Raw genomic sequence first — 19,250 nt, forward strand, 5'->3', positions numbered from 1 at the left:
AAGACTCCAAAATGGTTGAGTCATACATGTCACAACATGACATCATCAAGAATAAATGCACATATTAGTCCCATCATGGAGACTAGAATATATCCAAGGATAACTGATCGATGACCAAAATAATGGTTAAGTCAAGGGTCTCAAACATAAGAATCTCAACTATAACAATCAGTATTCACAACCAGTACATAGAGTATTCCATCACATAATCATGGTTGGGTTTATAAAGATCGGGAAATAGAAACATCATCAATCACATAACCCCCAAGCCTCTGGTAGACGTCCTATAATTGGTCAACACTAGTCAACCCAAAACCCAAAACATTAGCATAAGGAATACACAATTTAAACACATGTTTTGGTTTTGCTAAGTTTCAAATTTAACTTTCAAATGTCTCAGTTTACATTTTCCCAAATTTAATTTCAAGTGGAGAAATTTCACGTTTTACCTAACCCATGTATTTACTTGATAGATAAAAGTTCCTCCATTAGATTCAATTTTCTAATTGATCCAATACTATTTTATTTATAAAAACTTCGTTTGAGAAATAACATTTCCAATAATCAAAACTTCAATTATGTATATGCTAATAATTAATCTTAATTAAAACTAATGTTTAATTAAATTAATTATTAAAATCTCTACTAACTCACATCTTTTATTGATATAATAATTACTTGTTAAAAATTACATATATACATATATACTTATATATAAAAATACATATATACATATATACTTATATATATAAATACATATATACATATATAATAATAAAAATCAAAATATATATAAAAATCAAAATATTGATAACTGATTTCATGAAATGTTTTATAAAAAATCGAAATGCTTAAACAAATCTTAAGGGGCCGCGTGGTACAAGGTACCTGCTATCGCAGGTCTGCCCGACAGCAGGTACAGAGTACCCCTATCATCGCAGTCCGTGCGATGGCAGGCCCTCTGCGTACCCGCGGGGTGATACGGCTCCGCCGAAATTTTTATATCATTTAAACATTTTTTAAAAACGCTTCTGTCCACACGGTGCGATTTGGTTTGTAAATAATGTATATAATATATATATATATATATATATATATATATATATATATATATATGTATATATATATATATATATGTATATATATATATATGTATATATATATATATGTATATATATATATATATGTATATATGTATATATGTATATATATATATATATGTATATATATATATATGTATATATATATATGTATATGTATATATATATATACATATATATATATATATACATATATACATATATATATATATACATATATATATATATATACATATATACATATATATATATATATATATATATATATATATATATATATATATATATAATATATAGAATCATAGTATATATGTAAAAATGATAATTTATGAATACAAGCTTTCATTTTCAAAGTTTCTCTATGAAACTTGTTTCCTTCAAAATTTTCTAATAACCAATTCTAATGAGTTTGTCCATGAATTGTAACTCTAGCCCGTGTCATTTTAGATCTAAACATATAGATTCCTCGAATAAATTTAATTGCCCAAAATGCATAATGAAGACATATGGAAGACACGAAGAATACAAGGGAAAACAAGATGCAGAAGTAGCATAAGTGAAAACACATGAATCTACCCGGATTCTGATGCTAACTCGCTCTTCCTTAGATAACCCGCTGAGCAAGCTCCCCTTCTTCAGAATTCTTGAATCCTCCAATGCTTCAATTGTTCTCCACACTATCCACGCTATGTCCAAGCTTCTAAGGAATGCCCGAATATAAAGAGCTCTCAGGAAAACCCTAGAATGCTTCTAGAACCAGCTGGAAGATGTCGCCAACTAAGCATGGGCCTTTTTCCAACCTTTTTGATAAGCCCTAGGGTTGTAGACACCATGTGCTCAATTGATGCACTAACCCCCGTGTTGTTGACACATGAAAAATGGAGAACTGCATTAATTTCCAAGCAAGTTTATAATTCCAATTATTTTTAAAATAATTTCCATTTAAATATTTATAACTCCCATTTTAATTTAATAACTTTTATTTTATTTTTTATAACTTTTATTATTATTATTTGTTTATTAATTTTATAGGTATTTTATAATTATTATTTATTTTAATTTTCTAATTTTCTTTTTATTTAATTATTTTCTCTCAATTAATTCCCCTTGAATCAATTATAATCAAAATATCAAAATCATGATATTTAATCTTCTCAAATAATTAATTTTATTAATTAAATCTATTTGTTAAGATTTAATTAACAGAAAATTCACCATAGACCTTCATAACAAAATATGAAAATCCATCATAGGTCAATTCATACAAAACCAGTCTAAAGGATTAAAAATCATGAAATATGTCATCCGACACATTCAGTGGGTGCTCAACTCTGATACTTGTCCCAACTCACTAGGAAAAATGGTTTTAGGGTTTGGGATTTGGACTTGAGAACTTATCTCCCTTCTCTTATCATTGAGATAGTATGATAGGGTACGCTCATCCTGGCAATTCAGGGAAGTCGATACCCGGTACCTGCAACCTGCAGAAAAGCCATGCATGTACATACAATATATATAGTGCTAAGCTAAACAGGAAATGGCAGGAAGTGGTGCATCGTGTAGATCCCGACTAAGTAGGTGACTACGACTCCCTTCCTTAACCACATCAGAAACGCCATACAATAAAAAAACACACACACCATACACATGCAAGTATGGGGTAAGTATCCATAATAAAACACATGAATTAATAACCATCTAACTAATCATCAACAATAACTAAAAAACAATATAATGATCATCATACATACATGAAATGTAAAGTCTAAATGATCTCATCATATAACAACTGAATCCATAACATAATGTCTGATAGTGTCAAAACAATACCACTAATCCATCATCATAACACTAGTCCATCAAAGTCTGATAATAATAGCAACAATGAGTCTAGATGAGATGTGAATGAGGGTAGGCACTACATCCACCCCCCCTTGGATTAGGCTTACTCCTGGAAGCCTACAAACAAGTAGGGATATAACTCCCATAATCTAGCTGCATCCTCCCAAGTAGTTGAAGAATCATCAGTAGGGTCCTATTGGACCCTTACCTGCTCGATGGTTCGACCCCTGAGGGTCATCTCCTGCTGCTCCAAAATACCCGTCCTCTACCTGCAACGCATTCCAATCAAGAACATGCACAATATCAGGAATATACTGTCTAAGCACTGAAACATGGAAAACATCATGAATGCGAGCTAGGCTGGGCGGTAGAGCAAAGCGGTAAGCAACCGGGCCAATCCTCTCTAGAATCTCAAATGGTCCCACAAAACGAGGTGCTAGCTTAGAACCCTTTTCGTAACGGATCAGACTCTTTCGCGGTCGCACTCTCAAGAAAACCTTATCTCCCACTGCAAACTTCTTATCAGTCCTATGAGCATCAACATACTTCTTCTGTCTATCCTGTGCCGTAGTCAAATGCTCGTAGATTCGCACTGCCTATTGCTCCATATCACGAAGCATCTCAGGACCCAACAGAATGCGATCCTCAAGGTTGTCCCAACTCAATGGTGTACGACAAGGACGACCATATAACGCCTGAAAAGGTGCCATGCCAATAGAACTGTGATACCCATTGTTGTAAGAAAACTCCACTAGATAGAGATAGTCCTCCCAATATGTCTGCCTATCCATCACATACATCCATAACATATCCTCCAAAACCTGATTCACCCTCTCTGTCTGACCATCAGTCTCTGGATGATATGCTGAATTGAAGTTTAACTGCGCTCCAAGCTCATGCTGCAACGATGTCCAGAATGCAGATGTGAATACAGGATCCCTGTCAGAAATGATCTTTCTAGGAATACCATGTAATCTCACAATGTCACTCATGAAGACATTAGCTATAGAAGTTGCTGTGTAGAAAGACCTAATAGGTGAAAAATGTGCCACCTTAGTCAACCGATCAACGGTGACCATGATAGCATCATGACGACAAACGGTCATAGGTAATCCTACAATGAAATCCATGGAAATGATATCCCACTTCCAAGAAGGAATGAGATTTGGCTGCAAAAGTCCAACCGGGTGCTGATGTTCTGCCTTGACTCTCTGACACTCAAGACACCTAGCCACAAAATCAGCAATATCTCCCTTCATCCCAAACCAAAAGAACAAACGTCTCAAATCAGCATGCATCTTCTTGACACCTGGATGTGTTGAGTATGGTGTTCGATGGGCTTCTGCTATGATCAAGGTGCGAAGCTCATCCAGTAATGGCACATAAATCCTTCCCAAATGTCTCAAAAGACCATCTGATTCTCGAATGTAACCTGCAAACTTTCCTTCCAAGGGTCTTCCTAAATCTATCTCTCTACACACTTCCTGATACCATGAATCCGTAGGAAGTGCTTGAAGAATTCGACTCCTCAAATCGACACTAAGAGTCATAGATGTCACCACATGTCTCCTGCAACTCAAAGCATCCGCCACCACATTCTCCTTACCTTGAATGTACTTAACCTCAAAATCATACTCGCATAGAAACTCCATCCATCGTCTCTGGCGAGCATTCAAATTAGGCTGGGTAAAAATATACTGAAGACTGCGATGATCGCTGTGTAACTCGAATCTATGCCCCAATAAGAAATGTCTCCATCTTGTCAAAGCATGAACTACTACTGCTAACTCAAGATCATGTGTAGGATAATTTAACTCATGATCCTTGAGCTTGCGTGATTCATATGCTATCACCCGTCCATTCTGCATCAACACTGCCCCAATCCCTTCAAGAGAAGCATCTGTACACACCATGAAATCTCCCTCTAGATCAGGTACTACTAAAATCGGTGCACTAGTCAGAAGTTCTTTGAGCTTCTGAAACGCTTCCTCACATTTCTCTATCCACACAAACTTCTTTCCTTTCCTTTGAAGAGAAGTGATAGGATGTGCTATCCTAGAGAAGTTCTGGACAAATTTGCGATAATATCTTGCTAGGCCCATGAAACTACGAATCTCTGACACGTTAGTCGATGTCGGCCAATCTATTATCGCTTGAATCTTTGCAAGATCCACTGAAATACCATCACCTGAGATGACATGCCCTAAATATGGAATCTCCGATTTGAAGAATTCGCACTTGGCTGCATTAGCATAAAGCTGGTTGTCTCTCAAACACTGCAATACCAACTGCAGGTGTTCCTCTTGCTCCTTCTGATTCTTGGAATATATCAATATATCATCAAGAAACACAAGCACAAACCTGTCAAGATATGATCGAAATACGCCATTCATCAAACTCATGAACACCGATGGAGCATTAGTCAACCCAAAGGGTACTACTGTGAACTCATAATGCCCATAGCGAGTTCAAAAAGCAGTCTTGTGAATATCAGCTTCCTTAATTCGAAGCTAGTGGTATCCTGACTTAAGGTCAATCTTGGAGAAAATTGTAGCCCCCTTGATCTGGTCAAATAAGTCATCAATCCTAGGCAAAGGATACCTGTTCTTAATAGTCACCTTGTTCAAGTGTCTGTAGTCGATACAAAGGCGCAAGGAACCGTCCTTCTTCTTCACAAAGAGCACTAGAGCTCTCCATGGTGATACACTAGGTCGAATGCTCCCTTTGGCCAGAAGTTCCTCTAACTGAAGACGTAGCTCTCCCAGTTCCTGTGTAGTCATGCGATAAGGAGCTTTAGAGATAGGCTTCGCTCTAGGAACTAGATCAATGCTAAAGTCGATATCCCTCTTTGGAGGCATGCCTGGAATCTCACTTGGAAAAACATCTACGTACTCTTGCAAAATCGAGTGATCTAAAGTCTTCCTCACAAGATCTTCCTCATCAAGATCATTTACCATAACAACAAATATTTGACATCCCTTACGGAAACTTCGCTTCATTTGCATAGCAGAAATCATCCGCACAGATATAGGCCTTGGTATCCCAACTATCTTCACATCATTCCCTTGGTCATCTTGGCACATAATAACCTTCTTCCTGCAATCTATACTGGCTTTATGAGTTCCAAGCCAATCCATGCCCAAAACCACATCATAGGAACCAAGGGGTATGACTCGAAGATCCACTACAGATATTAAGCTTCCTAAGCTAAGCCCACATTTATGAACTCCAGAGTTCATGGGGACTTTGATACCTGAGGCTAGTTCCACTTGCCAACCATGATCTTGCTTCACCGCATCCAGCTTACACTTAGAAACTATAGATGGTGAAATAAATGAGTCTGTAGCTCCTAAATCAAATAATACTAAAAGAGATATACCTCGAATAGCACCTGTGGTCTCAACCACTGTACCCTGATGATCTGCCTGACGATGATCAACTGCTGCAAATACTCTGTTCACTCTACCTACATCACCAACTATAGGTTCTGAAGCTGTAGACCTAGGTCCTGAAAATTGAGGTACTCACTGTGGACACTGAGTTGCATAATGACCAATCTGTCCACATAAAAAATATTCTGTATTCCTGCCAGATCCTCTACCCATAGGTGGTACATTTGATTGCTGTCGGCTGTTCCTACTGACAAACGACTGACTACTCTGAGCTGGCTGATTGGGCTGATTTTGTTTACTGCGTTGAGTATTGCGGTTGTTCTTAAAGTTAGAACCTTTGCCACCACCTTGAGCCTGAGAGTTTGATCCCTTTTGTTGTTGCATCTGTTGAGACTGTTGCTGAAACTGTTTTCCCTTAGTAAAGAAAGGTTTCTTGTTACCACCTGAATTGAAGTTGCCTTTAGATCCTGACGCTGCTGGCGACCCTACAAAACCACCTTGACCAAGGTTGACGCTTTGCTCAACAAGAATTTCTCGATGCACCACATCCTTGAGGGTTTTTGGCTCAAATACTTTGACACCCCCAATAATACGATTATTCAAACCCCTAATAAAGTGTTGTGTCAACTGAGCTGAATTTTCACTGAACCCTGAAAAAGACATGAGCTCATAAAACTTACGCTCATACTCGGTCACTGACATAGTGTACTGCTTGAGATTATGAAATTCATCTACCCTTTGCTGTTTCCATTCCTTTGGTAGGAATCGTTCACGGAAAATCTCCAAAAATAGTTCCCAAGTGACACTGCTCATATTGATCCCTAGCTTCTTCTCCTCAATTGTCCACCAAGTGGCCCCAAAGTTCTCTAAATTGGTGATCGCAAATCTTGCCTTAACATTGCTGTCAAAGTCCTGCATAGCAAAAATCCTGTCAAGAGAAATAAGCCACTGCTCAGCCACATAACCAGAACCTTGCCCATTGAAAGGCTTAACCTTGGATCTTGAAAGATCCTTCATCTGAGTGGACACAATGGACCTCTGACGATCCTTCCGAGGACTTCTAGACCTGGGTCTATGCTCTTGTTCTGTCTGATGTACTTTAGGTTGTTCTTGAATAGGAGGTAGACGTTCTAGTATAGTCTGCATCAATTGTCTCAGACCAACCTCTTCAGACTCAGCTTGGTCCCCTCTACGGCTCTCTTCCTGCTGCCTATTAGAGTGCTCTTCCCTGATCTCTATACGAACCGATCCCTCATGGGCAGACTCATGGGCACTAACGGTTCTACCACGACCACGGCCTCTTCCATGGCCCCTACCTCGGCCTCTAATAGAAGACCTAGTCCCAGATACCATCCTGCAACAGTACAGAGTACTATTACAATCAAGAGACACATGTTACAATAGACTAAGTTCAGTTCTATGTTTAGGTCTAAGTAAAATTTTAGTTTTGACAACTAAGTGTTGAAGTATGAAAAACATACAAGTAACAGTTCAAGTACTGTTTCAGTTTACCTAGTCTCAAGTTGAAAAGATATACTTATTAATTCACGTTCTAGTTGTTCCCAAATACCCAGAGCTCCCAATGTAGAAACTCGGGCTCTGATACCAAATGTAATGCCCCGCCAAGGGATCCAAAGAATTAACCTAGAATTTCACTAAGTTTGGTAACATTTTTTTTTTTTCCATGAAAGTAAATACCGCATATAACTTATGCACAATAACGGAAGCAATAGCAATGTCCATCTAAAGAGTAAACATAACATAAACATCAGATTACATTCTTTGAGATCCCTTAATGTGAGTACTTACATGAATCCATCTAGTACAACATCCACATGAATAAATAATGATAAGTCCAATGTTCAATTATTACATATCCAACTGCTCATTCATCCACTGTACATGTCATAGGGTATGAAGGCTTAAAAGAATATACATATGTAGAATAAGGTACATCATCCTATTCTAATCCATGATACATCAAAGTAAAGATAATCACATGATACTTATGATACATCATCATAGAAGTCATATACATCCATCATAAAGATCAACAAAATAAACTAAGTGCACGGTTCCTCCCAACCGTTAATAGCATCATTAGACCATCGTGGGCCCTAGCCATCCCTCCATGCGTAACATCCCAAATCACCGAAGAGATCATCGGTATTAACATAGTAGGAATGTCACTCCTAATAAATACAACATCATATGTAGAAAGAAATCTAACATGCAGATATAAGCATAAGATAACATCATCTAACATATGCTAATCATCAATGAAAGGATACATATCCACCATCACGAAGGACGCATCAACCATGATGTCTCAATGAATCTCAAATGATAAGAGTGGAAAATACACTACCACCCGACCGCGTGGTACCTAAGTGGTCCACTCCCACCATGTTGAGGAGATAATCCCAAGTCCCAAACAGGCTATCAAAACCACATAGCACAAGTCTCTAAAGTCCAGGAATCCTAAAAGTATACTAACTCAAAGGTTCCAATCACCAAAATAGACATCTACTTCCCAGAGGCACACAATGACATGTAGTAACCTACTATGCAAGCGGGAAAGTGTCATCGCATTTATCTCGTACAAGTTACCCTGACAGTTAGCTAAACTCCACGGGTCCATACAGATCTCATGCGGCCACTAGTATCCTTTCATACTGACAAGGCATACTATGGAATGCAAGGTCGCAACCATGCGTTCTCTCTACTCTCATCCTAGCCTATACAAGCATTCAAGGCATGGGCGAGAACCAAAACTCTTATCTTTTTAGGTTCATTCAGTTAGTATTAAGTGTGAATGTTATCACTTATTAATCCAACTTACAATGAGTTACCCTGGCAGCCTCTTAGGGCCCCAGCCCCCATTGCAAGCCACTTCCCGACACTACATGCAGATATCCTACCCTAATGCTCATGATATCATAATCATAAAGAAAGTCCACAAAATCATCAAATATCCATAATAAGAATCATCAAATATCCATGATAAAATCATCAAATATGCATAAAAGCATCAAATCTCCATGAGCAATATCCATAGAAAATCATGACTACAACAGCTCTCTATTGGCAACTATAGTATCACTGATAATCAAAGTATCCATTGGTTCTTAATAACTAGAATATATCTCAAAATAGATCATCATATCCATTGGTTCTCAACAAACAACCAAGAATATCTCAAACATACTGATCGAAGACTCCAAAATGGTTGAGTCATACATGTCACAACATGACATCATCAAGAATAAATCCACATATTAGTCCCATCATGGTGACTAGAATATATCCAAGGATAACTGATCGATGACCAAAATAATGGTTAAGTCAAGGGTCTCAAACATAAGAATCTCAACTATAACAATCAGTATTCACAACCAGTACATAGAGCATTCCATCACATAATCATGGTTGGGTTTATAAAGATCAGAAAATAGAAACATCATCAATCACATAACCCCCAAGCCTCTGGTAGACATCCTATAATTGGTCAACACTAGTCAACCCAAAACCCAAAACATTAGCATAAGGAATACACAATGTAAACACATGTTTTGGTTTTGCTAAGTTTCAAATTTAACTTTCAAATGTCTTAGTTTACGTTTTCCCAAATTTAATTTCAAGTGGAGAAATTTCACGTTTTACCTAACCCATGTATTTACTTGATAGATAAAAGTTCCTCCATTAGATTCAATTTTCTAATTGATCCAATACTATTTTATTTATAAAAACTTCGTTTGAGAAATAACATTTCCAATAATCAAAACTTCAATTATGTATATGCTAATAATTAATCTTAATTAAAATTAATGTTTAATTAAATTAATTATTAAAATCTCTACTAACTCACATCTTTTATTGATATAATAATTACTTGTTAAAAATTACATATATACATATATACTTATATATATAAATACATATATACATATATAATAATAAAAATAAAAAAATATATAAAAATCGAAATATTGATAACCGATTTCATGAAATGTTTTATAAAAAATCGAAATGCTTAAACAAATCTTAAGGGGCCGCGCGGTACAAGGTACCTGCTATCGCAGGTCTGCCCGACAGCGGGTACAGAGTACCCCTGTCATCACAGTCCCTGCGATGGCAGGCCCTCTACGTACCCGCGGGGTGATACGGCTCCGTCGAAATTTTTATATCATTTAAACGTTTTTTAAAAACGTTTTCGCCCACGCGGTGCGATTTAGTTTGTAAATAATATTTAACGTTTCTTCCAAAAATGTTAATGATATTCGACTTTTATCACATATGAACATACATACATACATACATACATACATACATACATACATACATACATACATACATACATACATACATACATACATACATACATACATACATACATACATATATATATATATATATATATATATATAATGTACAGAATCACAGTATATATGTAAAAATGATAATTTATGAATACAAGCTTTCATTTTCAAAGTTTCTCTATGAAACTTGTTTCCTTCAAAATTTTCTAATAACCAATTCTAATGAGTTTGTCCATGAATTGTAACCCTAGCCCGTGTCATTTTAGATGTAAACATATAGATTCCTCAAATAAATTTTAATTTCCCAAAATGCATAATGAAGACATATGGAAGACACGAAGAAGACAGGGGAAAACAAGATGCAGAAGTAGCATAAGTGAAAACACAAGAATCTACCCGGATTCTGATGCTAACTCACTCTTCCTTAGATAACCCGCTGAGCAAGCTCCCCTTCTTTAGAATTCTCAAATCCTCCAATGCTTCAATTGTTCTCCACGCTATCCACACTATCCACGCTATGTCCAAGCTTCTAAGGAATGCCCGAATATAAAGAGCTTTCAGGAAAACCCTAGAATGCTTCTAGAACCAGCTGGAAGATGTCGCCAACTAAGCATGGGCCTTTTTCCAACCTTTTTGATAAGCCCTAGGGTTGTAGACACCATGTGCTCAATTGATGCACTAACCCCCGTGTTGTTGACACATGAAAAATGGAGAATTGCATTAATTTCCAAGCAAGCTTATAATTCCAATTATTTTTAAAATAATTTCCATTTAAATATTTATAACTCCCATTTTAATTTAATAACTTTTATTTTAATTTTTATAACTTTTATTATTATTAATTGTTTATTAATTTTATTAGTATTTTATAATTATTATTTATTTTAATTTTCTAATTTTCTTTTTATTTAATTCTTTTCTCTCAATTAATTCCCCTTGAATTAATTATAATCAAAATATCAAAATCATGATATTTAATCTTCTCAAATAATTAATTTTATTAATTAAATATATTTGTTAAGATTTAATTAACAGAAAATTCACCATAGACCTTCATAACAAAATATGAAAACCCATCATAGGTCAATTCATACAAAACCAGTCTAAAGGATTAAAAATCATGAAATATGTCATCTGACACATTCAGTGGGTGCTCAACTCTGATACTTGTCCCAACTCACTAGGACAAATGGTTTTAGGGTTTGGGATTTGGACTTGAGAACTTATCTCCCTTCTCTTATCATTGAGATAGTATGATAGGGTATGCTGATCCTGGCAATTCAGGGAAGTCGATACCTGGTACCAGCAACCTGCAGAAAATCCATGCATGTACATACAATATATATAGTGCTAAGCTAAACAGGCAATGGCAGGAAGTGGTGCATTGTGTAGATCCTGACTAAGCAGGTGACTACGACTCCCTTCCTTAACCACATCAAAAATGCCATACAATAAGAAAACACGCACACCATACACATGCAAGTATGGGGTAAGTATCCATAATAAAACACATTAATTAATAACCATCTAACTAATCATCAACAATAACTAAAAAACAATATAATGATCATCATACATACATGAAATGTAAAGTCTAAATGATCTCATCATATAACAACTGAATCCATAACATAATGTCTGATAGTGTCAAAACAATACCACTAATCCATCATCATAATACTAGTCCATCAAAGTCTAATAATAATAGCAAGAATGAGTCTAGAAAAGATGTGAATGAGGGTAGGCACTACACATAATCTCTATGTAAACAACAAGTTGTCCCTATCACAGTTGGAATTGTTAACGAAGCTCCTCTATAAGCATACAAAAACCTTTTCTTGGTATTGTAAGTGTAAGAATTTTCCTTAGGGAAAAATTCACCCAAGATCAAAGGATTCGAACACAAGCACAACTATAGACCAAAAATAGTATCATCAATATATCAAAGCATGTCTTGATATATTGCTATATCCATACACACTAGGAGTGCCTGTATATAAAGGCCTCTCAAGATGCATCTAAAATGTCTCTAGAAGGTGCTAGGAGATAAGATAAGCATGACAACTAAGCACGTGTCTTATCCTTCATTGTAGATGACAGGATAATAATGACAAGGTGTATCTCAAGTGGAGATGTTGTAGACACGATGTGCTTAATTAGGGTGCTAACTCCTGTATTGTCAACATGACAACTCACAAGAGTACACATACTCCTAGGTGACTAACTAATAAATAATAAAATAATGCATTAACCTAAATAAACTTAAGTAAGTGTAAATAGTAAATATTATTTACACCAACACCCCCTCTTAAGTGCAACTTAGGGGAATGCACTTAAGTTCACAAAAACTAGGATGAAATGCATAATGGGTCCTAGCTACTAGGCCATGTTAGGTACCCATGTACATAATGAAAATGTAGTCTCTCATAAAGTGGAGAAAGAGGGAAAACCACATGGGAAAAACCCTCCCCCAAAAAGAGAGATGAAAAAAAAAGATGCATGGATGGATGGAGTAATCAAGACCCCCATTATGACATACATCCAGTGTATACAAAAGTGAATATGAGAAAGAAAAAAACCCCTTAAGAGGAAAAAATCCCCCCCATAAGGAATAAGAGGAAGAGAGACAAGGTAGTCCCCCCCCCAAAGGAAGAATGCCGATCAGTGAAAGCCGCACCAAGGTAGAAGTTGGTCCAAGAATGCTGAATGATGTTCCTCCACTTTGGAATAAACAATAGCAAGGGTATAAATGAGATGCTTCCCCTGTGTGTGGAAAGAATCCTAAAGATTTGTGATGGCCCAGAAACCTACTCAAGTGTCCTTGTGTTGATGTTGATAGTCACCCCTTCCAACAGTGCTAAAAAGAATGAGTGTAGATCTGGCAAGGATGTTTATAGAACCTGTCCCAAGGAACCAACTATCTCCTCAATTGATAAAGAGACCTCATGCAACTATTGTACATAAGGATCCACAATCATGTTAATCTGTAAAGATCGATCATGTAGAGAATGGAAATGAGGGTCAGAGTGAGCCCTCACAACAACTGTAGGAGGATCATCTTCATCAAAGAGAAGATGTAAAACATGAAGGATTTCTCCCAAATATGTGATGTGTGACTCCAAAAACGAACCTAAAATTTCTACTAGGAAGTCATCCACTGAAGTTGGAGCTAGAAGAGGAGGTGTACCCTATTGTGTTGGACCTATCACTATGGCAATGCATGCATGTGGACTATATTGATGTCATGACCGCTTACTACAATTGTCAATAGAACCCCACATGTCTGAATCAATTGAAGCACTATCGCTGGTGTCACTATCAGTTTCCATAATGTATGAAGTATGGAGAGGATTAGAGGATAAGCTGGGTGAACTTTCCTCAAAGTTTAAATCCTTCTCCATAAAGATCTCATGTCTCACTGAATCCATAAGTCTATATGCCTTAACACTATCTTCATATCTGATGAAAGTACAAGGCCTAGGTTTTGGTGCCTTGCATCCCCTAAAAGATAGGTTTTCCCATGCTAGATAACCAAAGACTCTAAAGTGACTCACAACTGGTTTTCTGTCACACCATGCCTCAAAAGGAGTCTTCCCATCTAAGGCAATATGAGGAGACCTATTAAGTATGTGAGTGGCACTGCTGATAGCTTCGACTTCTAGTGTTGGATCAAGAGACTTGGCTTTAATCATGAAACTTGCCATGGACTTGAAAGTTCTAATCCTTAGTGGTACAACATCTATCTTGTGTGGATTGAATGCTGGTGAATTCTAAAGATCAATTCCCTCAAGTTTGCAAAAGTCTTTAAGTCTTTTGTTCAAATATTTTCTTTCATTGTCTATCCATAGAACCTTGATGGATTTCCTTTATTTCTGTTCAACATGAATCTTAAAGGCTTGAAACTTATCAACCACTTCATTCTTGTGATGAGGAAAGTAGACCCATGTGAAGTGTGAAAAGTCATCAATGAAAGTAAGGATGTAGCGGCCTTGGCTGATTGATGTCACTGCAAAAGGTCCTGCTAAAACCATGTGAACCAACTGGTGCTCTAGAAGACTTTCCCTTATCACACTTCTCCTCAAGATGCATATCCACTGAACATGATGAACATTCACCCTTAGAAAAGTTGATGTTAGGTATACCTTTGACCATGTGTTTGGAGCAAAGTTTCCAAAGATAGTAGAAGTCAAGATGACCAAATCGCTCATGCCATAATTTGGTTTGTGGATGTGAGTGAGTCAACAAGGCTTGAGAAGGAGACTTAGGCACAAAGTGGGAGAAGGAATAAAACCTCTTGTCATGATTGACTTTCCCCACTACAACTAATGAATCATCTTTAAGACTACACACCTTTATTGAATCTGGAAGGAACTCAATGTTGTTACCATCTCCAAGGTGAGTGATTTGGTAAATTGAGAGGAGATTGGAGCTTAGGTTTGGAACATAGAGAACATCTTTGAATTCCCAATTTTCTATTTCCACATGTCCTTTCCCTTAAAATTCCATTTTAGTATCATCCCCCACAAAGATGTGCAGTACCTATGACTGGTTCAATGAAGAAAAGTCTCCCTTTGAAGAACTCATATGATAGGAGGCACCTGAGTCAAGAATCCATTTTGATGAAGAACTTGAGTTTTCCATAAGTGCTTGCCCTTTTCCCTTTAAAGTGGGCGGAGTTGAATCATTGGAAGTACCTGACACTTGAATTTTGTTCTTCCTGAATAGGTTTTTCAACTCATCAATTCTTTTAATCTTGTAATGATGCTTGTCATTATTTGGCTTTTTGCAATATGCACAAAAAGGTTTTTCCTTCTTGTCACTATTTTCCTTCTTGTTGGAAGAAGAATTGCATTTTTATGAGGAGGATTGTTGTGTCTTAGACTATGATTTCTGCTTCCACTACTTCTTGTTGTTTTTGTTAGAACTTTTTCCTCCTTGACTTGATTGGTTCTCATCACTAGCCACCAATGCTTTCGTCTTTGATGTGATGAGAAGTCCCAAATCTATCAAGTGAGATTGTTCAAAAATCAACATCTCTGCAAAAACATCAAATGTAGGCTTCTAAAAAGCACTTCTCATAGTCAACATGTGAGTATTATAACTCAAAACAAAGAAAGCATACTTTGAAGGTAGCCTCTTTAGGATATGATGAATCAACTTTTCATCCTTCATGGGATTTCCACAATCTTTAAGTAGTGCCCTATACTCATTGGCTTTGTTGATGTAATCTTGAATTGTGTCAAAGTTCTTTGGATCCAATAGAGGTAGATCATCCTCAATCTAGAATCCCTTTTCCTCATCCACCTTACCATACAATGCTGCAAGTTTGTCCCATGTAGGTTTGGATTCCTTGAAACTAGAAATGTGGAAGAAGAGATCTCTATGTACATAATTCTTGATAATTCCTAAAGCTTGTTGGTCTTATTTTTTCCAATCAATGCGTTTTGTAGCATCAATGGGTTTGGGAATTCTACCATCAACATAAAGACTTAGACCTTTTTTCGTTAATCTTCTCCATGCAATATCTTTCCATGTAGAATAATTGCGTGAAGTTAGAAGTGGACCTTTAGGTGAACCCATGATGTTTAAAATGAAAAGAGCACACAAGAGAGACACAAAACACAATACAAACAACCCCCCCTCCCCCCACCCCCCCCCAAAAAAAAAAAGAAAAAAAAAGAGAGAGAGATGCTTTTGGCACTTTATATGTAGTGTGTGTACAATAGGCCACTTGTCAAAATATACAAAGTGGACTTTTGATTTTTCCTATTACAACTGCCTTGTGAGGCCTAAATCTAGAACTAAGCACTGTAGCTAAGACGTACAACAATTCTAAAAAATAATCAAAGCAATATAATGCAGAAAAGGCCCTAGTTTTTGAAAGTGATATTTCTATCCACACAAACCTAGAATCTAAATGTAGATCTAGAAAGCAAATGAAAAATAATGCACTTTCAAAAAAAATGAAACTTGGTTGCGAGTCCATATTAGCTCATATGGAGCATTTCTAGTTGCAAATGCAAGATTAAAAAAGTATAGTCGCCAAAAGATGCAATTTTAGACAAATCCTTGTAGCAAAACTAGAAAAGAACATCACCACTCAAAAGTTCAGGAAATTCTACCCAAAATAAAAAAAATTACACCTGATTTTGAGTCTGAATGACCAAGTTATGGGCTCTTAAAGTCAGGCTGCCAAATCAAAACTACATCTAGAGAGAGGTTTGGGCAGAAAACTACGTGCTTAAATTTGACGATCAAATGACCATTGCATCAGTTATAAAATGCCTAGGAATGAAGGTTAGATGACTATCAAATTTAATCCTGTGGATTACTGACATGGCAAAAAATTAGCCTCCTCTGCTGACGTGGCAGGCTAATGAGGTGTACGAATGTGCATGTGTCTATATAGAAACTTGACTGGCAAAATGACATGTTGGTTGACAGTTGTGGGTGCTGACGTGTACTGAAGGTGGATGTGGTAGCTTACACGTTGAGTGGCTAAGATGGACATGTGTAGCGGGATCCACGTGTCAGTGACATGGCAACTACGGGTCTCAGATTTACGAAGTTGGCAGTGTCAAAGGTGGCCCTGATAGGGCGCCTCTGCGTGCTCTATATGGCAGGGCCTACTTGTTAAGGTGGGTCTGTGCTAGAGCACTAAACTATTCATGATAAAAAAATGGTTGCCAGAGTTTATTTTCACGGCGATCGAAAATCGAAGTGCCATCAGAGGTTAAAAACAATGGTGGAAGTATATACTGATGGCCACTATTTTAACATCTACCAAAACTTTCAAAAATCTAGCCAACTAGATAATCGTGGGTTACCATCGACAATGTTGGGAATTAATCCCACATTACCTATGTTGAAGGTGTTGGGTTGTTTAAAAATAAATACCCGCAACCTTAAAAAAATTTGAGTCCACCACGAGGTGTGATGCTAGAGATGGCTCGACCGATGATAGAAGTTGCCGGATCTATATACCAATGCTAGATTTAAATGCAGATCCACCTAAAAATGTTCCGTGCAAGGTGCAGGGCTGGGGTGTCACTGCCTAGTACCTATACAAAAAAATCTCTCTGCTGATCGAAGGGCAATTTTTTTTTTGAAAAATGCAAAATTCAAAAATAATTGCAGAGAATTTAACAGATCTAAATTAAATTAAATTGCAAATCTAAAAAATCATACTCAAACTTGCAAATTGGGCCTTCGGGTGCCGATTTGCAAATTTTTTTTGCCTCAAAATCAACTTTGGGCTAGGGTAGCCAAATTTATAGCTAATTTTCACTGAATTAACATTCTAAATGCAATGGCGAGGTCTGTTTTGGCTCTAGATGCTCTCAATGATTGCGATACTCTAGATTTGGGCCGAGGTGCTAAAGCAACAAGATGGTCTTGAACGACTATGTGAAGAGAGATTCCCTAAGAATTCTGATACCATGTAAGAATTTGCCTTAGGAAAAAATTCACCCAAGATCAAAGAACTCGAACACAAGCACAACTATAGACCAAAAAGACTATGATCAATATATCAAAGCATGTCTTGATACATCACTATATCCATACACACTAGGAGTGCCTGTATATAAAGGCCTCTTAAGATGCATCTAGAATGTCTCTAGAATGTGCTAGGAGATAAGATAAGCATGAAAAATAAGCACACATCTTATCCTTCATTGTAAATGAGAGGATAAGAATGACAAGGTGTATCTCAAGTGTAGATGTTGTAGACACCATGTGCTTAATTAGGGTGTTGACTCCTATGTTGTAGACACTATGTGCATAAAAGAGATGCGAACTCCTATGTTGTCAACATGACAACTCATAAGAGTACACATAATCCTAGGTTACTAACTAATAAATAATAAAATAATGTATTAACCTAAGTAAACTTAAGTAAGTGTAAATAGTAAATACTTATTTACACCAACAATAAGGATATGGTAGGATTGAGCCCTAAACTTAGCACCCATAGGATCTACATCAATGATGAAAGCTTGCCACTTCGTCAACCTTAGAGGAGTAAAAATTCAACATTGCATGAAATAGTTAAAACTAAGTTATAAACGTTGTTGGATTTTAGATTCATCTATCCAATCTCTGTTAGAAAATGGGTATCACCATTAGTTATTGTACCTAAGAAAGGAGGAAAGTGGCAGATATGTGTAGATTACAGAGAATTAAATAATGCCACAAATAAGGATCGCTTTCCTTTACCCTTTATTGATCAAGTTTTAGATACTTTGGCTAGAAATAAATACTTCTCCTTTCTGGATGGATACAATGGATACAATTAGATAAGTATTGCTCTAGAAGATCAAGAGAAGACCACATTTACATGTCCTTGGGGTACCTATGCCTATTATGTATTACCATTTGGCTTATACAATGCACTTGCTACTTTCTAGAGAGCTATAATTAGCATCTTTGCTGACATATCACATGATTGCATGAAGATATACATGGATGACTTCACTACATTTGGTGTCACATTTGAGGAAGCCTTGGAGAACTTGGAGAAAGTACCAATCCAATGTGAAGAACACAACCTATCTCTTAATAGTGAGAAATGCTTTTTAATGATGTAGTAAGGCATG

The sequence above is a fragment of the Cupressus sempervirens genome, chromosome 5 (genome assembly GCF_028749045.1).
Source record: "Cupressus sempervirens isolate cs-2001-9-10 chromosome 5, ASM2874904v1, whole genome shotgun sequence".
NCBI lineage: Eukaryota > Viridiplantae > Streptophyta > Pinopsida > Cupressales > Cupressaceae > Cupressus > Cupressus sempervirens.